Source organism: Cygnus olor, chromosome 1, assembly GCF_009769625.2.
Source record: "Cygnus olor isolate bCygOlo1 chromosome 1, bCygOlo1.pri.v2, whole genome shotgun sequence".
Classification (NCBI taxonomy): domain Eukaryota; kingdom Metazoa; phylum Chordata; class Aves; order Anseriformes; family Anatidae; genus Cygnus; species Cygnus olor.
In genome coordinates, this window is record NC_049169.1 from 47,345,251 (window position 1) to 47,371,558 (window position 26,308).

General features: G+C 42.6%; 1 protein-coding gene and 2 long non-coding RNA genes across 4 annotated transcripts in view; 2 read left to right on the top strand and 1 right to left on the bottom strand.

The window, feature by feature from the left end:
• Positions 1-722, bottom strand: part of ELK3 (ETS transcription factor ELK3) — a 35,270-nt gene extending 34,548 nt beyond the window's left edge. The window contains exon 1 of one of the 2 annotated variants that reach the window (XM_040556764.1): positions 248-722. The gene's annotated coding sequence lies outside the window, so the exon portion shown is untranslated. The remainder of the gene's footprint in view (positions 1-247) is intronic. The other variant, XM_040556766.1, reaches the window with a different exon arrangement.
• On the top strand, positions 668-15,766 carry LOC121070125. Its single transcript, XR_005819912.1, has 6 exons — positions 668-753; positions 1,335-1,564; positions 3,599-3,659; positions 4,918-7,078; positions 7,372-7,497; positions 14,448-15,766. It is a non-coding gene; the product is annotated as an uncharacterized LOC121070125 (long non-coding RNA).
• Positions 8,757-12,732, top strand: LOC121070132. The gene is made up of 3 exons (XR_005819916.1): positions 8,757-9,236; positions 9,332-11,363; positions 11,951-12,732. It is a non-coding gene; the product is annotated as an uncharacterized LOC121070132 (long non-coding RNA).
• Positions 15,767-26,308: the final 10,542 nt, after the last annotated feature.

The following is a 26,308-nucleotide window of genomic DNA, read 5'->3' on the forward strand; positions in this document are numbered from 1 at the left end:
GCAGGGGGTTTGGGGGGACCCCATCCCCTCTCCTACAGCCCCGTCCCCCTCGCAGACCCCTGGGGCGGCGGTGTCCGTGTCCCCACCCCCTCCCGGTCCCCTCACAGCGCCCAGCCGCCACCCCGCACCCCGACCCGCGGGGGCTCCCCTCTCCAAGGCGGGGGGTAAAGTAGGGGGTTTTGCGCCCTCCCCGCAGCCCCCCGAAACTTTTGGGGAGTTGTCCCGGCGCGGCAGCACCCGTACCTACCCAGAGCCTGCGGGGCTTTCCCGGTGCCTCCCGGTGCTTTAGAGGGAGCTGGGTAAAACCCCCCGGCTGCCCATGCTGACAGTCCTCTGCGAGCGCTCTGTTGCTCTTGTAACGAGATCCCGATCCCCCCCCTCTCTCTTTTTTCTTTTTTTTTTTTTTTTTTTTTTTTTTTTTTTTTGTCGGTGTGTGTGTGTGTCTGTGCGAGAGAGAGCGAGCAGGAAGTCAGGGCAGTCAGACAGAGAGCCGGCTCACTTCCTTTCCTGCATTATTCCCCAGGCGGTTTGCAGTCTGTGTAAACAGCCCTTTCCTCCCCTCGCCCCTCTCTCCGGCCGCCGCCGCGCAGCATGGCCGTAGCGCCGGGCGCTCGCATGGCGCAGCCCTCACGGCACCTCCGAGCCCTCACCGGGAGCCCCGGCGGCTCCCCGACCTCCACCTCTTCCTGCGCTACACCCCCGGGGAGGAGCCTCCCGCCGCCGGGACCGCGGCTCTCCGGCACGGCCCCGCAGGTGACGCTCCGGGGCCGCCTCGGCCTCCTGGCGGGGCGACGGCCCTCAGGGGACGGCCCCGGGGGGGGGCCCGGGCAGCGCCGCTGTCCCCAGCGGCTCCTCCGGGGGACCCGGAGACGCTGAGGGGAGCGGTGCGACCCGGCACGGAGCCGTGAGACGAGGGAAAGGAGGGCTCGGAGTCGAGGGGTGCTCGGGGTGCCGAGCCTGAGAGGGACCGTCCCGCTCCGGATCGCGTCTCTGAGGCACCGGAGGAGGCGTGCTGGGATGGGCTTAGGTTCTGAGCCTCGCTTCTCAGCCGTGTGTTTGGACTTACTGAAAGGGGATTTATTAAAGGATTTATTAAAAGTACTTCCCATGCTTGGTGTTACATCGTTGTATCTCATATATCTTCATTACATCTTCACTATATCCTCACTACTGATTTTATTTGGAAACTCCCAGAGCGAGGGACGTGTCTTCTCTCTGCCCAGCATAAAGTGCATCAGCGATGTAAAATACATAATACTTTACAATCAATACTGTGGTGCTATTTCTTTTAACACATTTACTCTTTTTAACAGATTTACCGTTTCTTTTAACAGTCACAAGAGTTACCGTTCAAGCAATGCAGCTCCAAATGTTGTCAACGTGAAGTGACGTAGAAGCTGTGATTATTCTTTACCTCCCTAATGGCTTGTTCCTTGCAATGTCACTGGGAACAAAACTATGCTCCGATGAGATTAAAAAGCTCGTCGCAGTTTGCCACCAAGCATGAGCCAATAGCTTCCAAACAGCTGGCAGTAAGCAGACTGGTGGGAGTCTATGGAAATTGGTTGTGTTTCCCCATTCTCTTCCTCGTAACACGGTACTGGCACACCAAATTGCATAACTTTGTCATTTTCTTTAATTCCCTTTCAAGAAGTCATTCTGAATCAGAATACAGATGTGAGGTCTGCTCACTTGGTGTTTCCCAAATAAAGAATCATTAAAATATTTAGCTCCAGAAAGCACATTTCCTAGATTAAAACATGCAGCGGACAAAGTCCTTGCATTAAGTATCTAAGTCATCAGGGTGCAGGAATCAAGATTCACTTGGGAAGTATGACTGAAGACCTGATTTTCAAAAGCTGGGCAGCCAGAGGGGCTTTTATGGTCCCCATAACGCAATGTTGGACCAACAGCTGGGGGTACCCACCTTCATCTTCTGCATTTATCTTCCGTTAATTTTGTGAAGATGAGAAGAAGCAGAGACATTCCAAAGTTGCCTTGACCAGTACCAGTGGTGTGGAGATCTGAGAGAACAAACTCTCAAAGTCAATATTACTTTTCCAAACCAAAATTTCTTTTCTTTTACACAAAGTAAATAATGCTATGTCCTTAAAAAAGGTTAAAAAATGAACATGTTTATTTATCATGAGCACTAGAAAACCTTTTACAGCACTAGTTCTTCTTTGTCAAGGTAGTGAAGTAGAAAACTAAACAAAGCTGCCATGCTGGAGGCTGGGCAGGCACTGAGGGAGGGCTCTTCGTATCACCCCATGGATGGTGGAGAAGAAAATGAGAAATGTGTTCAATTGAAAAAAAAAAATCAAGATAAGTTGGAAACTCAAATTCAGAAAATTCTGCTGGAAGTGGAAGAAAACGTGAGCTTTTGGCCAGGGCTAGTGATTCTAATAATATGGAAGTCATCTAGAAAATATTTTTTGAGACTACATCTATGTGCTTGGTAAAAACACTGTGCTTCACAGAGTTGTTATTAAAATTCTCTCATCCATGATATCTACCTAGCTAAATTAGTTTAGACTTAACACTATCCTTAAGGACTAGCTAATACAAAAATACAAGATGGTGAACAAGGAAAATTGCAGGTTTGTATTGTGGAGGAGCCCTTTTCCTCTGCAAAAGCAATTCCACTCAGAGAACCTGTTTGTTAATGTAGTCATAAAAATGCTGGTTATGTTTTTAGCAGGGTCACTAGTCAACTTCCATGTCTCTATTCATGCCTATTCATCAGCGCATGCTACCATTACAACTGTTAATTATAAAGCCCAAGTCCTGTCCTTAAGCTGTGGAGATTTGGGGGTTTAGCTTTGGAAGCTGTTGTTCATTGCTCAGAGCTGGTCCAGACAACAGCTGTCACACTTGGAAAGAACTGGGAGTAACTAGAGGCAGCTCCCCTTCCACCAGAAAGGCACATTACCGCTACTGAAAGCCCTAATCTGATGGGTTCAGGCGAACTCTGCACAAACATATGCACCCAAGATGTCTCTGTGTGGCCTGTTTATCTAGGGATTGTAGAGTTTGTAAAAGAGCCCGTATTTATAAACCTGGCTTTCTGTTGAAAAAAATTGCCCCAAAGCATTCCTAAGTATAGTGACTATAATTCTGCCTCATTTTCATTAGATTACGTCTATTAAGAAACCAGGCTTTGTCTGTCCTTTCAGATTGTTTCTACTGTATTTTTAAAATGTTCATAAATCTCATGTGCTTCTATAATTAACCTATCTAAAGCAAAGAAACAACAACAACAACAACAAAAAAAAGGCAGATTTGCTGCTCTCCAGAGCTCTGTCTAAGCTCATCAGGCTGAGGGTCATGTCTGTTGGTCTATGTTTTACTGTAATTTCACTCAGAGTCTTCAGTCCCACTGTAATTATAGTATTAAATTAAATAATTGTAATGCCACTTTGCAGTACACATTTTTCCTTAAATGTACATAGATGTTTATAATCATGTATAATTATCGAGAACAAAGTTGAAAGCTGTTGGAAATAATTGTCATTTCATTTACTAATTTAATTGCAAGTATATTTAATGAAAGTATGCATTATATCGCCCTCTCTGAACATTTTGTATTTCTTTCCAGGTTACAAGCTCTGTAGTGAAGAGGTTTCGCATTTGTATTGGCCTTTCTGACATCTGCCACCGTAAGTTGTTTGGCAAAATCGGAAGTAACCATTCTTCGCTCTTATTTTCTAGTAGTTCTGGCTTGAATAACCACCTGCCAGGTTGCAGGAGGATTTCCGGGGGATTTTGGAAGGTGGTTGTACAGAACCTGATCACCTGAGTTGGAACAACAGCCTAATTCATGCAGGATTTTGGGTTGCCCTCCACAACATTGCTATTTCAAGGCCTTGCAAATGTCGCATCAAAATTGATGAATGTTCCTCCAGCAGGTTTGGCTTTTCTCTTTCACACTTCCCTGTAGCTGGACAAACATGAGTTTCAGAGCCAACAACTTCATTATTGCAAAAAGTCCCGGGGGATCCGTTCTGCTCACAAAGTGGCCTGGTCTTCAGCTTTATCTCATCTCGCAGGCAGCTTCATTGGCAAGCAGAGCCAGTCTGCAATACTGTACAGTGCTAGCTCCAGGGTGTAGCACTGGCTCTAAACCCACGGAAACTCAGAAGAAGGCACTGCACATTGCTCCACTTCAAGCATTATTCCTTCCTGGGCATTTTGCTGAGCTGTCCTGAGTAAAATTGTGAGCTTTACAAAAGGGTTTAGATGGCAGACAATGACAAAACTGTGTGTGTTGTTCAATGCTGGATCCGAACAGTGGGAAAAACAATTGCATGTCAGCATCGAAAGGTTAAAAACCTCATGCCACATTTTCTGGAACAAAGAAATCCTGCAAGTTTCAACCTAAAAAGTTTGCTGTCAGTGGCAGAAGGAGGGCTAAGTGCTTCTTCACACCACAAAGCAAGTATCCTGTGCAGATGGCAGGACCTCAGCAAAGAAGCGGGAGCCTCTTCCCTCCTCCCACGGACTTTTGTTTCCTTGGGGAGCGCATTCCAGTCCCTCCTGGCAGAGGCTGTGAATGAGCATTACTGCTGCGTTGCGATTAGAAATCTGCATGCAGTCTTGAGGGAATGATGTTTTGGAGTCCCTGAGGTGTCCGTCCTGTCCCCTACCCAGCCCGGGAAGGCTGCGGTGCTGGATCAGGAAGGAGTGTTTGGGGAAATGACTGCTTTTACGCTCCTCTTCCTCTGGCACGTTTTGCTTTCCTGAATGTTTTGCTTTCCCTGTGTGTTGTTGTGGAAGAAAGCACATGACCCAACATGTTTAGATTAAAAGCATCACTTAACGTCTGCTATTTCATTAGGTTTGCCTTCTTAGTGAAAGATTTATAAGGAATTACCTCCTGCGTGCAGTGCAATTGCCTATGATTTTTTGTCATTTCAGGAATGTCATGCTGCCGTGTGCTGAAGGAGCCTATAGCACCTAAATGAACAATCCATGAAAACAGGGAAAGAGGATTCCGGGAATCTTTGAATAACCCCGTGGTCTAATCTAGCCACAAAGATTAACTATTTGAGAGGTCACTGAGCTTCTCTTAAATCTTTCAATCTGTTCTACTGCATTTTTTTTCCCCAGGCTAATTAATTAAAGGTCTGAGGTAAAAGTTTAGCTGCATTTCATCTATCTTTTTTTTTTCCTGCCTCCCATCTGTCTATTTTATTCTAACCTAATCTCTAAATATAACTTAACCAAGGTATTTCTGCTGCCAAGTATCACCATAGCATCTGAATATAATTAAACTGCTTTTACTGTTCTCAAATGCTTTTGGTCAAATGGAGCGCGACTCACTGCCACTTCTGTTCAACCCGCACTAATTTTAAGATTTTCAGATGACAAATGAAGTTGTGCAGATTTTGTCTTCAACATGTGACCTTGGAAGCTTTTATGTTTCCCTGTACGACACACACTTGGGGAGACACTTCTTAATTTTCAGTTAGGTGCATATGACAATGTTTTTTTTTCTTTTAATTACAGTGTATTTGATTATAAGGTTCCAATGTTTGTGTTATCATGTTTGTAGTTACAAAGTTAATTGTCCATGGTCTTGGTGATGTGCATTTTCTAATAATCAATGTTTTCTTAAAGCCTTCCCTGTTCTCATATGCAATAGCCACAATTATAAAACTCATATAAAAGACACATTGGAAAAGAAAATAAATCTTCAAAATGTCTTTGGGCTTTTAAAGCCAAAACTAACCCCTAACCAGCCATTGGTACAGACCATAAAGCACATGCACTGTGTGTTTCTTATGGGAAATGACTGCCATTAGCATAACTGTAGCTACCTTTTGCTTGCTAGAAAATCCTTTTTCGAAGTCACGTAACACAAAACAGTTAAAAAATGAATGTATTTTCTTAATACTTTATGTGTGCATGTACACTCATTTTTCTTGATGTACGGTGAAGGAGAGAAACTTCAGAAAACAATTAAAAGAATGTAGTTAGGACCCTGCCACCAATGACCCATAGGTGCTCACCTCTCTCTGCTCTCTATGCAGAGATCCTGGGGAACTTTCCCAGCTAATGTAGCTCCCCAAATAGGTGCTTCAAGGTAGGAGACACAGATACATAGATAAGAGACACACATTCGTATTCTGCCTTTAGCACAGCTAAAATGTGAATTTCCTCTTCTGCTGTCTATGATGGGATGTTATTCTTTTTTCTTTTTTTTCCCCATACATTTAAAATACAAGTATAGAAACCTTTCAGTGTAGCCATACCCAGATCTGAATCATTTAAACGTGACAGCATTTTGATCCTTCTAAAAGCTCAAGTAATGCAGGCTTGCAATGCAAACTTGATTTGTTCCTCCAGAAATTCCCTGTTTGTGCATCTTTCTCATGCTGGTTTGCTATGTATTAGCTCAGGACAGCTCTCCTGTCTGTACCTTAAATATACACATTGAAAATCTGATATCCATTTGCCTACCTGATACACTTTTTACCAAGTACTAATGATAGTTGCAGTTCTAAGAAAATTGCTAATATGCAGCCAGAGCTATGGTTATATGAATATTGTCTCGTATTTTGTTGTGTGCTGTTGACCAGTTGTTATCAAGAGATGCCACATTTAAATGGAAAGCTTTTTTGATACAAACCGTATTCTCCTTATACCCAGACTTAGCCAAAGACGGTAAACACAAGCCAAAATCCACCCTCTTTAAAGAAGCCCTGAAGAGTTAACCATGTGCTTTCATGTTGTACTGAAGATAAAAAAAAAAAGAAATCAAGCAACCACAAATTTAGGAGAATGGTTAAGTTGGCTGTTGCCCACCACTAGCACCATCTGGTGAAGCACAAGTCTTCCAGGTGAGAAGAGAGGGAAGGCATCAGCTATAACCCTTTTATCCACATTTCAGCTGCATGCAATAACAGATTTAAGCACATTCTTAAAGCTTGGCTGAAGCAAGACCTCCCATCCTTGTGCAAAAGGTGTTGAAGTTTTAGCAACTTTCCTTTGACTTCAGTGGCCTTCAATTATTGTGGAAGTGGTCTTCAGGAGGATCTTTTTTAACACCAAGTTCTTTCAAAATCCTACAGAGGATGTAAGATAAACTTATTAGTCCAACACTCACTTACTCTGCTAAAAGGAGAATGCTATACCACATAGATTATTGCTTACATTAGCACACAGAATATAGTTTGCATAATTCACGTTAAAAATTGCTTTAAGATGCTATTGGGAGAGAAATTGCAAAAATGGATATACGTAGAAATGTATAGTAAACTATAATGTAAGTGTCTTCAAGTATTTGAATAGAAAAAGGAAATGTTCTAAACTGTTGGTAAATTTTTTTGGATGCTGTTTATGTTTGAACTTTTCTCCGTTTTCCTGTAGAAACTTCCGTATCCTCTTCCTGTGTCCCTACAAAGTTTTGCACAATGCAGAACAAGAAATGCTACAGGGATTGTGCTCCACCTTTCTCCTTCCTGCTGGGATATCCTTTCTGTAAAGAAATGTAAAGTATGTCATATTCAAGTAAAAATGTTATATTATTCTTTATCTCAGTCATTTTCTGTTATCTACAGCATATCAAGCTGAGCCTACATTGGTTGCAGAAGTACACCACTATTTTCACATTTTTATGACATATGAGTTACTCAGCCAAAGGTAGCTCAAATCTATTACAAACTTTCTTGTTTTCCAGAGTCTTATCAAGGGTTCATGTCTAAGCCAAACAAGACAAGGGCGGGTTGGGTTTTTCTCTTCATTGTTTCGATTGAATTAACAGGAAGGGGGGAGTGCTTTACCTGTCTGACACTAGAGCAATATTCATTAGCTCCCACTTCTCACTTGCCTGTCTGTGCAGACTCTGTCTGCATCCTTGTGGGAATTGTACAGGACTGATTTCTTGACTCCCAGTAATAAATAAGGAAATTAGTAAGGGCCTTGGATCTGAGCTGCAGTGTCTTAATTCACTCTAAAAAGTCAATACTCACAATTAAAAATAAATAAATAAAAAAGCCCAGGACCTGAAAAACTTAGTTAATGTTAATGGAACATGTTCCTGAGCAGTCAGGAGGGTAGGCTTTTACTGTTGTGCTGTTTTTCTGTATGTCACAAGCATGTTTTATAACCCTATGCATATATAAATGCAGATGTATGCATATATATTTCTCATTTAGATCATTGAGCAGTCTTTCCCCTGCAATAGCAGTAAGGCACGATGGTGATCAAGACTGAAGAGAATTATTCTGTAGTCTTGTACACTATGACTAATGAAGGTCAGGTGTGTAAAATAATAGATGATCCACTGGGGTATCAAATTAAAATAATGTGAAAAGACAGAGACTTAAAAATATGCAGATGTTTCAGACAGTTTATTGAAATAGCAAGCAGGAAGTAGATGTTTTAAAAATTATCTTTAAAATAACACAAAACAAAATTCATCCCTCTGCGTGGATGAGATTTGCTGAGTAAAACGTTTCTTATAGTTACCAGCTTTTTAATTTCCTCTTCACCTTTTCTGATAAGGTATTATACATTTCATTGGGTTTTTTGTCTTTCTTTTTGTGATAAATAGAACAGGCAAATAGAACAAAGGGAAATGTTTAGACTTATAGAAAGTTAGTATGAAGAGCAAAATAATGTAGTCAACAAAATTAATTGTTTTAAAATTGTGCCTTCACTGATTAACTAATTAAACTTCTTAATCAGTTTGGTAACCTTTATTTTATTTAAATGTTATTTATTTCACTTGTTTATATTATAAGGTTCTTCCCTTTTATTTCTATAAATACTATTTCTTTGATAATAAATAATTTAGCACAAGGCTAACAAGCAGCAATGAATGGTCCCTAAAATAACCCCATGTTTAAAACTAGCACATTGACACTGTAAATTGATGAGGGTGATAGTTTTCCCAAAAAAATCTCAAGATTGCAGTTAGCAGTGGGAACTATACTTCTGCATGTGGCAATCATTTATGATTGTGTTAGAGCATTCTGCTTTTGTGGTTAATGGACTTGACTCCAGTTCCTGTTCTGCTCAGGCTCCCTCATGTCTAAACTAACAGACCTGTACTGAAGTCATTGGTGTCACCCAGAATTTCACTGGGCTAATTATGAACAATTTTGAACCCCTATGGGTGTTACAGAAAGAAATATTGGCTTCCCAATCCCAAAAAGAGAGAAACAACTTTAGTCTATTCTCTTAAATAAATTAGGCTTTTGTGGTTACACACCATGAGTATGTGAGTGCAGGTGAGTAAACGTATGCCTGTTGATTCCAAATGTCAATGTGTTTGCATGGATATACCTACCGTTTCTCCCTAATAATCCAACTTTCTCATTAACAGAAATGATCTCAAAGGTCCAACATTAAGTTCCATGAATACTCCACAAATATTAGCTCTTGGAAAGAAGACGATTTTACTGCTATATCAGGAGGAAGCGTAACTGAACTCAGCAGGCCATGGACAAATGTGAGTCCATGTGGTGAGATACTATAAATGCCTTAACCATGGGATTAGAGTCAATTGTAGTTTGCACTTAGAAGGCACCGGAAAAAAGAAACAGTCAAAATATTTAAGATCATGTGAAGACAGACTTCATGGGCTCTTCTTTTCTGCAAGAGACATAAATTCATCTCTTGTTCAACATGGACAAGAGGCTACAAGACTGGACTGTCTTGGGAGCCAGTGGTATGCCAGTAAAACACAGACTATTTAACGGCCTTGGACCTGCTCCTCCTTCTCTATATCTTTCTTCTTTGGTGTTCCTGGCTCTCTAGATAATCTTGGTTTGTTTATCAGAGCCTCATGAAACCACATTTCAGAAGGCATACATAACTCCGTTCTGCTCTCTGGATTAACCTCAAAAGCAGTGCAAATTGTTCAATACCTTCCCCCAGAGGTTGCAAGAGTCTTCCTTTCTTGAAGACATCTGTGTAAAATTACACACGTGCTAGTGATCTCAACAAGAACAACATTTGTTAAAAACAAGGTGAAAATTCATTGAAAACAAAAGAAATGTGTATTTTGCCCTAATTTATCAGTTATACTTCTGATTGACTATATTAGATAAGACACTCTCAACTAAGTTTCACAGAGGAAAAAAAAAATTAGAAATAAGTAGATTAGCGAACAGCTTGCTTCAGTCTCCAGAGGGTTCTCTTGTTGCACAGCCAGACTGACAGTGTTGAGGCCACTGGCTCTCTGAACTAGTTTCCCCAGCCACTTATCTGCATAAGTTTGTAAACTCATCGCTTCCTCTAGGACAAGTAGAACCCTTCACACTCCCAAACCAGCATTAGTAAAAGCGGAGTTATGAGATGTATAGGCAGTTGGTTTCATTTGATGCTTGTGCTAACACGTTATCACTGAGTCACTGCTTGGCAGGGTCACAGTGGGAACCTGGGCTCTGTGGAAGTGGACGGGGGATGCTCCAGTGAAAGACTCTTTAATTATGGAAAAAAACAGCCTCTTGAAAGTATAATGATGATTTCGGAGTCTCCATTCTCAGGTTTGTTTCTTTGTTTGAACCTTGTTACAAACACCTCCAAACAATTATTTCTTCATCCCCGAAATAAAAACTGTTTTGTAATTTGAATATTTAAAAACAAAACAAAACAAACAAAAAAAAAGCACATATATATTTCTATGAGGATTTTACTGAGGTAAAGCCATAAAAAAGATGAGTGCTCTGTATAATTCTAAAATCTGCAAAGATAGAATCATTTCTTGTGTCTCCTGTGGGGGAGGTAACCAAGCTGGGCACTTACCGTGATGCTGAAAGGGTTTCCTTCCTCTTCCTCACACTTCCCCAATTACCATGGTCTGGTAGAGTCCATGCACTCAAGGGTCAAATCACTAAATCATGGCCATATGTCATACTTAGAGCAGGACTGCATCTACCCCTGCAGGTCCCACTGATTCCACTTCCATTTCTCTTCTGCATGCAAAAACCTTTCTTTGGTGTCTGACAGTTCCCTCGGTCGAGCAGAACAGCCGTCAAGGGAGTTTGTTTGTGAAGAAACAAAAATGAGTCACAGGCTAAAGATTAATTTAATAATCTAGAAACAGATGCCCTTGAGGATGTGTGGTCTAGTAGAGGAAACAGCAACTTCTATGATGCCTGTCTTTCTCCCAGCAAAAATCACCTCTGTCTTGCTTCCGTGTGGCTTTGCCAGCTTGTCTTAAGGTAGGTACAGGTTTTGCCAGTTTAGAGACGTCTAGGCACAAAGAAAATCTGTAATTGTAGCATTTCAGTCCTTTGAATGATTTTTTCTGTTTACAAAACTGCTTCATTTCCATGGAGCTCTACCAAAACAGAGTCTGTGCCTCTTTTCCAAGATGGATGTTGTTTCATCACCTCTCTTTGATGTTCTGTGTAAGTATTGAGTGAGGTGAAAGAAGGAACTGAGATGTTATGGGTCTCATGGGAATGGTGCCAGGAAGTGCCGAGCAGTTATTGACAATGGTACTCTGCTTCAGGAATGGAGAACTTACTTAGCTGCTTCAAGTCTTTTCTGAACTGTGAGAATATTTCATATCTTTAAGGGGATCTGCTATCTTGCAGTGATTTGGAAATCACCATATTGTCACCCTCCTCGGTCTATGGAAAAAAAGGAGGTCATCTGTCTGAAAGATACGTATTTGTACTTACATGAGGAGGAGAAGAATCTCAGGAATCAAAGTTAGGGCTTCTGGCATTATATGCTAGCCTTTTCGATTACATTGCTTAAAAAAATGGGGGGGGGGGGGCAGTCTCTGCTGGCAAGATATCACCCTGTCACTCCACAAGTTACACGCTAGTTGAATGACTTCATGCAAGATTTCATGCAAGATTTACACTTAAGAAGTCATCTGTCTGTGAGATGAGGACAGGATTCTTCCAGGGTATAGAAGAGAAAATATCAAAGATGGAAAGGGCATGGAAACCTTTTAATCTAATATCTCTGATTTCCTTGTATGTAGCATGAATAAGGTCTGCTCAGAAGAGCTATCAAGCAAACAGCATGTGAAGAGAAGAGAAGAGAAGAGAAGAGAAGAATTATCAAAGTACTTAAAATGTGTTCAGCTATGTCTGATACCTAATAACATATATATTGATATCCCAAATTAAGAGCTATACCTTCAAATGTAGCTCTTTGTGAGCTTATGCAGACAATAGAAATTCTGTTTGTTCACTAACCTTAATGCTTATGTACAGCATTGCTCTGCACTGATATGAGATTACAGTACACTACTGGTGCCAACATTTGGGGTTGAAGAAATTTATTGATCTGTAAGATGTGAACTGAAAATAGTTCAGATGTGGCTGCTTTTGACTGTCATTGTTGCATAAGTAGTTTCAGGAAGACCTTGCAGTGATGTCCTAACCAAAGGTCTCAGACTTTTTTGTCAAGAACACCAGTAAAATCCCTGCCAATAAATAAATAAACAAACAAACAAACAAACTGTTGTCACATTTTCATTCCAATATTTTGGCAGTTGTCATTTTGCATGTTGTAAGCCAAAAGCATTGAAGAATTAGAATCTCTTCCTGTTTAACATCTTACATGTCTTTAAATCACAAAAAAGAAAAAAGAAGAAAAACAAAACAGATAACAACCAAACCCCTATTTTTAGTCAGATACATATTTGGGATTTTTTTGAACAAGACTGCATTTTGAACATCAAAGTTTACTGAGAATTAGGATTAATTTGCTAGTGGAAAAAGAGTTGTAGCTTTTATACTAAGCATTCAACAGGTAAGGATCAAGCCTCTGACCACACATTTTTTCGGTGTGGTTTTTCAGGTGTGGTTTTTATTATGTTCTTCCTCAAAATTGCGAGAACAGAACAGTTTCTGTTATGCATGTTAAATTGATTAACTTATAGATCTCATTAGGAGAAATATTATGCTCAGCAGATCAGTTGCACATTTTTCTAAAGCTTTCAGCCTGGAAACAACCTACACACTGTGGTGGAGTGTATGTGGTGTTAATATCTGGAAATTTCAAAGTAGCCTTAGTCTCTCATTTATAGAAAAACAAATATCCTTCTAAGTAACATGATGATCAGCTGAAGAAATGTTATACTATGGCCTCATTAGCATCAGAATTTAGCATATAAATTCTTAGGAAAGATAATAGAGCATCTTTCAAACTGTCATTTCTTCCTTTTTTTTTTTTAGCTATGATGCAGAGATTTTCTTCTGCTAGCTAAGATTATTTTATTTGTTCTTTTCAAACCATGTCAGCATTTATTTGGCCTCTGCAGATCCTCATTCAATTTTGTTCTTTTTATTGATCCTTTCAGGCCTAAGGCGCTGTATTTTCCCTTATTTTTTTCCTTTTTCAAATATGTGTTTTCTATGCTTTGAGGATATATCAATAAGTTTGGCTTTCTTTGCCAAAAAAAAAATGTTTTACAGGTCTGGGTTTTATTTTATATTCACATTTAGACTTTTTTTTTTTTTGCAAGTATTCTGAGGGAATCATTTTGCTTACATATTTTTTTCTTTATAAAAGCACTCAAATTCTGTGCCTATTTATTTTAAATGTTGTCATATTCAGCTATCTGCAAAATAAAATTCATATTCAGCTCATTCCTGTTTCAGAATAAAAGAGACTAAGGATTTAGGAGGCAGACAGGAAGTTGTGCCCTTTTGACCCAAAGGACTAAGAGGAAGGTTGGGAGGCAGATGATAAAGAAAAGGCAAAGGAGGAGGTGACTTGTATGCATTGGTCATAGATCTTAAAATTTTTAAGTTATCATATTAAGAGATAGAGCAATCCCAGGCAAAATGTGAATGTATGTTGTTGTCCACCACACCATGTTGACTTTTTCTCCTTGCCCCTTGGAATCATAATTTGGATGTAGCTATTCCAGCACATTTCATAAAAAGGCTTTCTCAAGACTGGCTTTTATGATCCTCTCAAGAGGTCCTGTGTGAAATGACTGTTTCTGACCACAAAATGCTCTTGCACAGTTGTGCCAGTCTAGGAAGTGCACATTGCTATGGCAGTAGAGGAGGCTAAAGCTACTCAAATACTTGGGATTGTGATTTCTTTTCTGCACATTCCTCTTCTTCACTCTTTAAAATTTTGCCATTTTCTTCTTGGTAGTTATATACTTCTCTATCTTGCAGGGTTTTTTTATCTTTTCCCTTAATATTTATCATTTTTACATCTTCCCAGCCCTCTTGGTAATCTTCCAGTGCTTGTTGGAAAGGAAAATGGGGCAAACCTTATCTTTTCCCTCTCTGCAGAGGAAAATTGAGAGGATGCAGGCAGAGAGATGCAGAGAGATGGAGAGAGATGGAAGGAAGGCATGCTGCTGCTATGGGAGCCTTCTCTGCTTTTCCCCTTCTGCAAGAGATTATCTTTGCAGAGCCCTGCAGGATCCTGTGGACTAGTGACAGGAAGGGGCTCCGAAACTCTTTCCCGAAATAGAAAACAGGTAACATAATACTTCTTTTATCCCACAGGAGCTTGAGGATGAATGGGTGTGCCCAGCAAGTGTGACAGTGAGGCAAGAAATTAGAAGCAGAGCCCTGTGGAGTTCCCACACAACAAGCTTCACCAGGAGACTAAAAGAGGAAAACGGGCAGAGATGTTGGGACTGCACTTTATACATCTACTTGGCAAGAGGAAGGACAGGGAAAGGAAAAGAATGGTGCTGGTCCCCTCTTGCATTGCCCAGAAGGTGCAGCTGGGACAGTAAGATAAATCACTCCCACCACCGTCATTTCCCCAAGCGGATGAGGACCTGGGGAGGAAGTCTTGCTGCCAGGGTGTCCTCATGCTCCTCCTGGCCTGGGACAGCTGAGAGCAGTCCTCCTGAGACCTTAAAGCAGACAGAAGGGCCCATCCAGTAATGCAAAGCAACAGATAATGTAGGTGCTTTTCTCATAGCAAGGTTTTCAAAGTGACAATTTATGACTTGTCATAGATTTTTCTCAGTGAGTCAAACACCTTGTCTTAAATTAAAACTTCTTCCAAACAGTTCAGACATTTGATTTTGTGACTCTTATATTTATTAAACCAAATTTTCATCCATCTGTTGGATTGCAATGTTATCAGAGCTTGCATTTTCAGGCACTTACACCAGACGAATTTAAGCTTAGTAAGCAACCCAAGACTGCAATAAAATTGCGGTAGGGATGCAGTTGGTACAGACTCTTCAGATTCATGAAATATATAGGTATAACAACACAACTTTGTACTTACATGGGTAAATGCATATGTTTCTCATAAACTCAGTGAGTTCATTGGTGTTGATCACGTTTGACAACTTTTACATATACTTGTCCACTTAACATCTTCCCAATACATTTGACTCTTGGCAATGAATAAAATATAAAGCTGCTGATAAGCTGAATTGCATGTTTCCACTTAAATCTGCATTCCTTGTTGGGTTCCTTTGTTGGTCTTCTTTAGAAATGTCCCAGTATTTTGCCTACTGTGTTTGCAGTATACCTGTACTTAATGCTTTTTCATTTCCTTTGTCTAGCACAAGATGCTGTTCTTCCACAAATTTCCAGGGAGAGTGAGAGAGAGAGAGAGAGAGAGAAATGTTAATTTAGGAAGTAAATCTGCTCAGTGTTTTATCCCAACATCCTGTCCTCCTGCTGCTTTTTATATGACCTTTTGCACTGCACAGAATTCATTACTATTGTAAAAAAAAACATGTTTTTCTTTCTTACAAAATTGCAAGGAGCCCATGCCCTGCTTTAAAGTGGACAGTATTCACAAATGGCAAAAATATGCCTTCTTCCAAATCCTTTTCATTCAGCAGCAGCTCCATAAGTTTGCTAATTAGACCCACTAAACAAAAACACCCCAGCAATAACACTATGCAGAAGGAAAGGAGAAAGCATCATTATTGCAATTTTATTTACCATTTCACTGCAGGACAGCCCAGGAACCCTAACCAGGTCAAGACTTCATTGTGTCAGGTGCTGTACACAAAAAATAGCAGTTCCTGCTCCAGGAAACGTGAAATTTGTGCACATATTTATAGCCAAGTTTGTGGCCCCATGGTAACTCATTTAGTGATTACCTCCACAAATGCTAGTGTAGGCACCCAGAAACATTTGTTGCAGGATACAAACATCTGTGGTTTCCCCCGGGGCTGAAGCCCAGTGTACTTTCCCTGCCACAGAAGGGTAATAGGGCCTTAGAGTAAATGGAGTGGAATAAGACCCAAAACACTTTGCGTTCCTTAAATGAAAGGCACTTTATGCACACGTATGTTTACTGAAAGGCCTTTCAAAGAGGCGTAATTATGCAGGCATCTTTGTATAATTCGCCTGGGTCAATGCTAATGTCGGAAAGTACTTATTCTGCGGGTCAGACATATTGCTGCACTGTTCAGCTGCTGGCCTGTGTGTACGTAATAAATCACTCTGCAGAAGAACTCGACTAACCTGTATCTGTCCTAGCTTTTTTAATTGCAGACCACAAACACTGATAGAACATAAAATGTTTGCTCAGTCTAGACTGAGTGGGGAAATGGAGGCTCACACTGCATGTGCTCTTCGGGGAGTACCTTCTACTCCTTCCAGGGAGGCAAAGTCTATGTATGACACCAGAAATACCAGACTGTGTAGAAAAGCAACAAACACTAATAGTCCCAAATGCTTCTTTAAAAATCATTTAGGTTAATACAAAGTAGTCAGGTCTGCGTGAGTGCGTTTAGGCCCACAGGGAGTTTGGAAGTGCATATAGTGTCTCTGAAAAGCGCTGGGTTGACTGCCAGCCCTCAGGGTTGGAGCAGCAGGTGAGATAGCACTGCAGCCTCCCCAGTCAATTCCTAAAGGGGACATAGTCCTGCGCTCGCTGAAGTAGTCAGCAGAGCTGCAGAGGCTGCCATCAGAGACGTGTCAAGTGGTGCCCGATGGCGTGCTGGCCCTGGCGTCCCTTCCTGTGCCAGATCAGGTGTGCAGGAAGGGCCACCCGACCAGCCAGCTGGCGGGGGTGAATCTGCGATGTGAACCCATCGTTGAGGATCACGTCACTGCCACAAGGTCTCTTCCTGCAGACAGGCAGCTGCGGGGAGGGAGAGAGGGAAATCAGCCTGCTCCTCCAGAGGAGGTGAGACACTCGGGCCTGGGGCCAGCAGGGCTGCTGTGGCTGCTGCCTTCCCACTGATGGCCACTCCTTGCCCCCACCCTGGCACTGGCCATCTCCCCGCCACCAGTGCAGCGAGACCCTTTGTTGTTGTGGTGTTTGCCATCTGAAAGCCCCATGGTGCCTGAAAACCCTCAGCTTTGGGTGGTGGGAAGAGGCACACCACACCATCTGTCAGCCTCGCTCTGTTCAGTGAGCCCAAGGCTGCCATTTGAGGGGTATGGTCGCCATCTTGAGCTACAGTGTGGGCCCACAGGCCATAGGCAGCATGGCTCTCTGGGGTGGTTTTACAGCCTGCCCATAGCTCATGTGTTGTCACAACACATTGGCTCTTTGTTATGGAAATCACGCCTTCCTCTGAAAATAAAGTCACTTCCTTGCTCTGATGAGCGCTGCAGAAAGCTTGAAAATATGACTCTGGTGCAACAACAACAACAAAAAAAAACAGGATCCAGAAGGCAAATAAAAACAACTCCAAATGCCATTGCTTTTTCTTTATTTGTAAGAACTCTCCATCCCAGGGAAGCCTGATTCATGATTTCTACAATGGTGGGGTGGGCCATGCTCTTGGCCATGCATGGGGTACAGTGGCCTTCACCTTCCCTGAGGTGAAAGACAGCTGCCAGCTCCCTGTGCTGAGGCAGCAAGGTGGCGGAAGGAGCCACACATGGTGTAAGACTTGCTGCCCTTTCAGGACTGATGGATGCTCTGAGAAAAGGTAACGCTCATGGCTTTGCCTGGCATCCAGCTTGGAAAAGTGTTGTGGAAATGGAGACACTCCTTTAGCTGACTGTCCCTTTTTCCTGTGAGCCATAATGGGCTCCCCAAAGACCTTCCTAAGAGTCCCCAAAGCAATTGTTTAAGGGTAGTGCCAGCAACAGTGGAAAATCCTCCAGATGGCAGAGCTCCACCCAAAACAGGACCCTTCAAATGGCATCCTTGCAGCCCTGATGCTCCCGTCGGCACTGGTGCTGTCAGCCACCACAGGGCCCCTCACGCCACAGCAGAGCTGGAAGCCAAAGGCAGGAATTCCTGACTCGGCTGACCTGAATCCAAATATCAGAGATTAAGCATGAAAAAAATAAATAAATAAAAAAGCAGTTAACTCTTTTCAACTGAGTTAATAATTAATGTGTTTTCCAGGCTTGTCTCTGTCTGTCTGGCTGCAGGAAGCAATGCCCCAGAATACCCTTTGAGACACTGTTTTCATGTGTTGTCTTGGCCCACAAGGGTCACAGAAACAGCACACCACCTGGGACGCTGGGGTTGCTCAGCCGGCATCAACGCAAGGACTGAACACCCGTGCTCCCCTGATTGGGGCCCAGGATTGATGGGCATCAATCTGGAAAAGGCTTTAAAGGGTTACCGGGCTGTGAGAGGGAAGGGTGGGGAGCGGAAGGCGAGGGGGAACCGCGGTACTATTACAATCGTCAGATCAAGTCACAGGGTGGAGGAGGATTTTCCAGATCCTCTGACCTTAAGGTTGGGGAGTGAAAGGAAGAGGAAGCACATTTGAACAGATCCTCTGTCAGAGCTTCCTCAGGGAGGGGCTCGGGCCTTCTGGCTCTTTGCTACATGCAGGGCAATACACACACATAGGCACAGCTAAATAAACATAGGAATGAGGTTCAAAGTAGACCCCCAGGAGAAAACCTAATCTGTGGGAACCTTTTATTAACACTTGTGTTCACCAACCCCTCATATCTTAAACATTAAGTGTTTAACCAGCCATGAAAGAAAACATTTGCTGGGTACCAGGAATACCTTGCAGTTCTGCAGCACTTTCTAAGGTTTTCCAATCACCTTATGAGCCATTAAGCTTGATTATGCCTTTGGGTAGGCACTTTAGAAGACTCAGAAAAGTAGAGAAACTGAGGCATAAAAGGTGGATTAGTTTGTGGGGGTCACTTGGGAACCCTGTGGTAGAGCTGGGCAGAGACCAAAGACCCCGTAGTTACCCATCACTTACTTTGCACCTGATCCAAAGCCCATTGAAAACACCAGGATTTTTTTTATTGACTTTGGCTTAACCTCTTCTGCCACAAAGACATCATCATTTGTGTTTTATAGTACATCTCTCCTGCAGAAACAAATGCCTGAATCCTCAGCATAGGTTTCTGAGACAGTAAGACATATTAGAAATAAGCATGACAGAATATATCTCCTCTCACTGTTTTACTTTTTTTTTCTCAAAAAGTGATCATCAAAAGTAGCAATTCAAAGGTTCATTAACAATACAACAAATGTCTCCCGTGTTTTTCTCCTTCTCCCTTGTTTCTCCTCTTGGCCGTTTTTTTTTTTTTTTTTGCCCTCATTTTGTTTTCAAGCTACAGGAAATGTTACTGTGGGCCATTTTAGATTAGACAGAGCATTCAGTCGGTGAGACCCTCCCTAACAGCAGATTTCGAAGAACAATTAGGACATTATAACAGTGAAGAGGCACTCAGGCCTGCAAAACTGCTCAGTAGTTTGTTTCCTACTCCTGAATAATTCAGCTCCTGCAAAACATTGAAAATAATCACCTAACATGCAAGGATTTCATCTCCTTATGGTACAAGAACTGCCCCGCCAAAGTGTCAAATTCAGTTAAGTGCTCTTTCGCACATTTTTTCTGTTGACATACAGTAACGATACAGCTCTTCAAGTGACCACATATTTTAATCTTTTGACACAAGGTAGTGTTTACACAGTGTTCTGTTTATCACAGTGCAGAAGAAACAGACCCTTTAAACAATGATGTGCAAACCCTTCAATCTGAAATTTTTCTGTCAGGGCACCACTGAGCCAATGCAGCTGAACATTACCATGCTCTGTCTTTTTAATGCTCCTTTGCTCCCAGTCATCAGCGTTGGTTTGGTCTATGTATTTCTTCCTCTTACTTCTGGGTACTTTACTCCCATGAAAGAGATAGTGATAATATTTATTGCCTATTACCTTCTGGAGGCCTAAATTTTATTCTAACAAGGTAACAAGGACAGCAGTAGGCCATTTCTGATTAGATTTTATCTCTACCCATTGGAAAAAAAAATAAAATTGCACAGATAAAAAGACCTAGACATAATGAGAGCATTAAATGCTGCTGCTGTTTCCATAAAGCCCTCTACTTCAGGGACAACTAAAATCTGTTGCCCTTCTGTTTTACAATTGCTCGTGAAAGCTCTTTGCCATCAAGAGGTCTGTCAGTAGCAAAACCAAGCCTCCAGCACATCCTGCTAGCTGCTGGCTTTCTATGAGCCCTGTCTTGGTGCAGAGGCAGCACTTGTAACGCTGATGAGCAACCTCTTCCAGGTCAGCTCCAGCTCCAGGTCTGCCCTGCTGAAGGTCTCCAGGGTGCTGGGTGTAAGTCTCCCTTGAGAGGCTGTGGGGTGATGAGGAAGGGCAGGAAATGGCCTTTCCCTTAGACTGAACTCAAGCGAGAATGGCAATCGCTTGCTCTTTCTGGAATATGCAGCACAAAGATTCAGCCTTATCTCCCAGTGCTTGATAATGTCTGCCCACACCAATGCCGTCTTGATAAATACTGTACATATGAACTAAATATTCATTAAGTTTTGCTCTATTTAGACTCCAAAATGCTTCTGAATAACCCAAATATTCATGATCGCTAAAACTCTGTCTTCACTTTGTAACTGCTGAGAAAATTGCAAACCTGCAATAACCTGCAGGCTGGACTTCCAGACTCAATGTCAGAGCATCTTTAGCATCAGCAATTCATCCGGTAGCTGCAGCTTGTTGTAGGTGCACTCGTACCCCTACACTGCCCAACAGCTCCCTTCAATACAGATTTTGCTTGCTCAGTTCTCTGCTTGCTGACCAAGGCAGCACAGCCACATCACTCTGATGCTCATCTCAGCACCAGTCACCAATAAATGCGAAGTCCAGCCCCAGGTCTCCAGACAGGAAAGTCCTTCCTGGACACGTCACTCCTTTTTCTCTGTGACGGTACCTGCATTTAACATTTGCATCCCCTTGGAGCAACGATGTTATTACCAACAGGAGGAAATCCACAGGAATGGGACTTAAACCATACCCCTTACTCACATAAGAGACAGGAACAACTGCAGGCTTCGTGGGTAGAAACCAAAGGCAAATTTCATTTCTTTGACTCAGCATTCCTTAAATAGCTCTTTGGGAACGTACAGGGAGTCCCAAGCAATAATATCCCATTGCCTATTCCAAAGTTTAGTCACAGGAGTGAGGGGAGGAGGGAGACAGACAGACTTTCTTTTTGAGACTGCTATTCCTCCTGCCTGATGCTGGGAAAGGAGCCATGGACACAGCGCCACAGGCTCTCCAGCAGCAGCCCCGGCAGTGCTGCTGGTGGCTGCTTCCTCTCCTAGCTCTGTAGCCCCCTGGAGTGGGTCAGGGCTGGACGGGGTTCCTGCCGGAGCAACTTGTGCTGTGGACAACCTACTGAGAAAACTGAAAACCAGTGCAAAGCTAAAAGAAGCATGGAGTTTCCTCCCTGAGGTCAGGAAGAACAGCTTCCAAATTTTCAGTCGTGTGTTTTTGCTCAGCCTTGTGTGGACAGAGTAGTCATATTTGTCTTGTTCCAAGGCTCCCAAGAGAGGCCACAACTAAGCTACAACAGATTTTTACATTTCAGCAACGATATATTGTGGTCTTTTAAGGAAAAGAAAAAAAAAACAGTATTGCTGTTCACAGCTTGGGCAGCCACTGGAGCAACATAGTAATGTCTGTTTCACGAAGCGGCCTGTCTTTGCTTGATAACAGGACCGGTGCTCTCACATAAGATCCGACAGTTTGCACCTTGTGCTTTGTGAAGCTCATGCAACTGTCCAATTTTGCAGCCTGCAACAAGCACTCCTTCACCAGCTTTAGTTATGGTTTCTGTGTGTGGGGTCCATTATTTTCTGCCATTTTATGAGTCTTTTAATGCTATGCAAGCAGAAATTTGAGGAAAAATCCCAGATCAAGCTTTGTTTGCAGCTCCAGAGTCTGCTGCATACTGTTAGCTGAGCTTTTTGCGTCACAAACCATAGTGAACATTGCTTGCAGGGCTTATGCTCTGTAACAACTTGCAAATATAATTACGGTGTCAAATTAATTGATTTTTGCAATGTTTTCTGTTTTCCACCTGATTCCCATGTGACCACCCTTACAAGAGTTAAGAGACAATGTTTGTGAAGCACTGATCTCATGCAAGTGTGTGCAGTAAAGAACAATATAGTGAATTATCCTGCTCTCTGAATCCCCTAAAGTGGCTTTTCCCTGGTAGTGACATCGATGGGACAGAGTCAAAGAGGACCGCAAAGAAACAGGTCTAATTCCCACCGGCTGACAGTGGGACTCCACCTTGCTACAGGAAGGTCAAATCTTCCAGTAGTGGGGGCCAACTGCCAGCACTGGGATGGTGGTGCATGAGCTATTACAGCTATCAAAGATCTGGAAATAGGAGATAAGCATAAAAAAGCCTTAAAAATTGTTTGGACAAAATTTCTGAGCAGAAAAAAGAATTCACTGGGGAAATCCAGCTGTGTGAATCCTCATTCCTCCTAACTTTTCTGCTCTTCTAATAAGTAAATATTGTGTGCCAGACTGCTACGGTTTTCATTTCCATAGTTTTGGTCCCAAAGCAAAGCACCTCGGGAGCTCCTGACTTCTCAGGAGGGGGCTAAAGGCATTTAAACATAGCCCAGCCCAGCTGCTCAGGCACACAGCAGAGTGGGCTTGCACCCAGGCAGGAGTCTGCGGCAGTAGCCCTGCACTGCTGGAGGGATGCATGTGGTAGAACCAACTGTCCTGACCATTAAAACATCTGGAGCAATAATTGTGGGGCAAAGGGGAGCCTGAGCTCCAAGTGCAGGGATGCTCGGGTGGGATGGATATATTTAGCCTGTCACAGTAATGAAGTGTACTGATCTCTGCAACTGTTAGGATTTTAGCTTGTGATTTCCTTTAGAAAGACTCTCTGTGTCTTTGTTTGGGGTTTGTTTGTCTTTTTTTTTTTTTTTTTTTCCAAACAGATAAGAACACTCTGGTACTGACACTGAAAATGAGAGTGAATTATTCTGTAGCAGGAGCCAATAATGAATGAATCAATCGATGTTTCTTTCAGAGAGGAGGGAACAGGGGGTAGGGAGATGAGGGAAGAAGTGCTAAATGTCCAATTAACTAAATGAACTAGCAGGGTAAACTTTGGGGAATGCTTTATATGATATATTGGCATGCAATTAAATGGCAGTATGATATTATGGTGTTACATTAAATTCCATTTAATTTCCTGTAAGCTCTCGTGATGAAAGTGCAGGCGAAAGCTGATCCTATTGATCTCTTTTGCTCTAACTTACTGAACAGCTCTTCAGCAGGCAAGTGACTGCTTTCCTCAGGTTAGTTACGTGAGCTTCATCTGGACTTGCACTCTGTGAGGTAACGATTTGCTCCTGTAAATGGCATCGCTGAGGCAACTTCACGTTTGCCTGCCACCCTCCTGGGGCATATTTGGGATGTCATCTTAGAAAAGGTAGAGTGTGGATAGCTCGCACTGTGATGCTAAATTTTTTTTTTGTTCTTTTCTTTCAGTGTTGCTAAAATCCATGATGATGACTAATATTTTTCCCAGTGCAGAAGTGAGTCACTTTTTAAAGTGGTTAAAAAACAAAGAGTGATGTGGTGTGTGCATGTGTGAAATTAGTACTGCAGGCTGAAACAGCATCGTTTTGCTGCTGCATACCAGTCTTCTGTCACTAATGCTGTCTTTATCTAAGGACCAGATCTTACAGTCACATTCAGGAGTAACTGTTGCCTTAAACAATAAATGAAGGCAATCAATGGGTATGTGCAAATGAGGGAGGTTAAACTAACATGAATTGCAAACAAGGGCTGTAGCTGAGTATCTTCTTAAATGCTTGGGGATTTTATGAAAATCTTAACTGTTGGCCAGTTACTATAGCACTGAAGTATTCTTATGTCATATTCCGGTCATTATAGGGAATTTGACTGGGTTTCATGCTAGTCTCAAACTCCATAAAGTTTGTCATCCTACTTCAGTTCTCTCAGTTTCTGTAGTTTCTATGGTGCACTGTCAGCATCAGTCTTTGAGGAAGCACAGCCTGGGGAAAGGAAGGAGGTGGCAGGTCAGGACTGAGCTGAACAGAAGAACAATGGCAAAGATTACCTGAGATACGCTGAGACCATGTCAGCTCCTACTTGCTGATGTTAATTTGTAATTTTCATGAGCACCATGATCAAATAAATTTACAAAAACACAATCCAGATTGCTGGGGCAGAGAAACACTGAACACAGGGCTGCTAACATCCTGTTATTGGCCCAGAGCCACTGCCAGCTGCAACATTTTTATGCTGGAAAGATGAAATTACTGCTCCTGAATGCACACAAATATTTAAACAACAGACACAATATAAAGCTAAGGATATAAGGACATCAGAAATAAAACAGCCCTTTGGCAATAAATCTTGCTGAAAGAGCAACAGCTTAATAAATCCTATCTGACTTTTAGCAGAGCCTTAGACTTAATGCTGACCTCTGCCAATGCATTTGTGTGTGGATTTGGTAGCAGTCCCGACAGTTTGGGGGCTTGGTTTTCCTTTCACCCATCTGTTACTGACACAGCACACGTCTGACATGACTGTTCCGCTTCATCCGAGACCTGCCAAATAGAAATCCTCTTTTATTTACACAAGTAATAGCTACTAATAAATTGCATTTACAGCACATTGTACTTTCCCTTGAAAACTCAAAGCACTTCATAAATACGAGGAACAGAGCCTTTTAGTACTTCTGAGAGGTGGTGTATCATTCTACCTATTCAGAACTACAGAAGCTATAGCACAGAAAGTGTCACATTCGATGCTATGGCTGAAAGAGAAAGGCAGAGCCTTGAGGAGTCTGCCAGCCCCTGGAGAGCTTTTGTCACAAAAACACCCAGCAGTAAATGAGAAAACTGCACGCACCATAAAAAGGGTAGTCACACTGCATGAAGGCAGTAGCATTACCTATGAAATACTAAGCCATTTCAGATTCAAAGGATTTTTATGAAACCTGTTCATTTGAAGTGTTCCTAGGGGGTGTTTTCAGTCAGATTCAACCTGCTACAGAGAGGGGAAGAGTGCTAACTCGCATTAAGGGAAAGGTCAAACCTACCCTATGATTACCAAATGTGGCAAATAACCAGGCCATCTACGGTTCAACCCGAGGGATGCGGGTAACCGGAAACTTCAGACCTCCCACCCCGTGTGCCCCAGCAGACCCCCACTGACTTGATGCTCCTCAAGGCGGCGAGGAGCTTCTCGCACAAAGGCACTTGATGGCTCCCTCTTCTGCGCTGCCAGGTCGGAGGGAGCACGGCTGATACGAGCTGGGTCTGCACCATCTCAGCACCTTGTGACGGGAACTACAGCAATATGTTGCCTAGTAATGATCTTTCTAGGGACTTAAAAAGCTTTATACATTTTTAATGCTCCAAATTCATTTTCTGTTAGCCTTCATGCAGGTTTACAATTTCAGTCTGTGAAGTGATAGCTGGTGTATATTCCCAGTAATTCAGGTCCTGATACATTTTTTGTGTAATTTTCAGTACTGTCTCTTTTTTGTCCAAGATCACGTTTTTAACAAGAAATGTAGCAACAGTTTTACCAGGCTCAGCTCAGTGCTCTGGGCTGGGGACAGGAGGGGGTAATCCAGGGCTCATGCAAGTCAGTTTTAGAGCGGGTTTAACCCCCTGAGCCCTCTGTGAAACTGCTCCTCCTTTACACCAGGTCAAGCACAGGTTAAGGATCAGGCTATTGGGATTCATAGCTTCTCTTCCCAAGGGTTCGTGCAGCAGAGCCTGCCTCTGCAATACAGGCAGTGAATATATCCATTCTGCTCGACTTCCAGGCATTCATTTCCTGTAACATCATTTTTAAGGAGTCTCTGGCTGTTCAGTGGAAAGAGACTCGCTACCTCTGATCCTCACACCGGCATCCAGCACAATTCAGGGCCACCCTTATGGACCTTTCTGGCTGGTGAAGGACCCGGTGCATCTCCTCTCCCATGTCCAAGAGGTGGTGCTGCCAGGGATGTCCACCCTGGTCACTGGGCTCAGCATTCTCCTGTCCTGTATGGGTGGAAGCACAGGGGCATCAAATGAGTGAGGTTATACACTGTGCCAGAACCCAGGGCAAGAGGAGACAGAGGGGAAAAATGGTCTCAATTTCACACCAGCCAGCTGTGACTGGTAACGCAGGCAAGGAC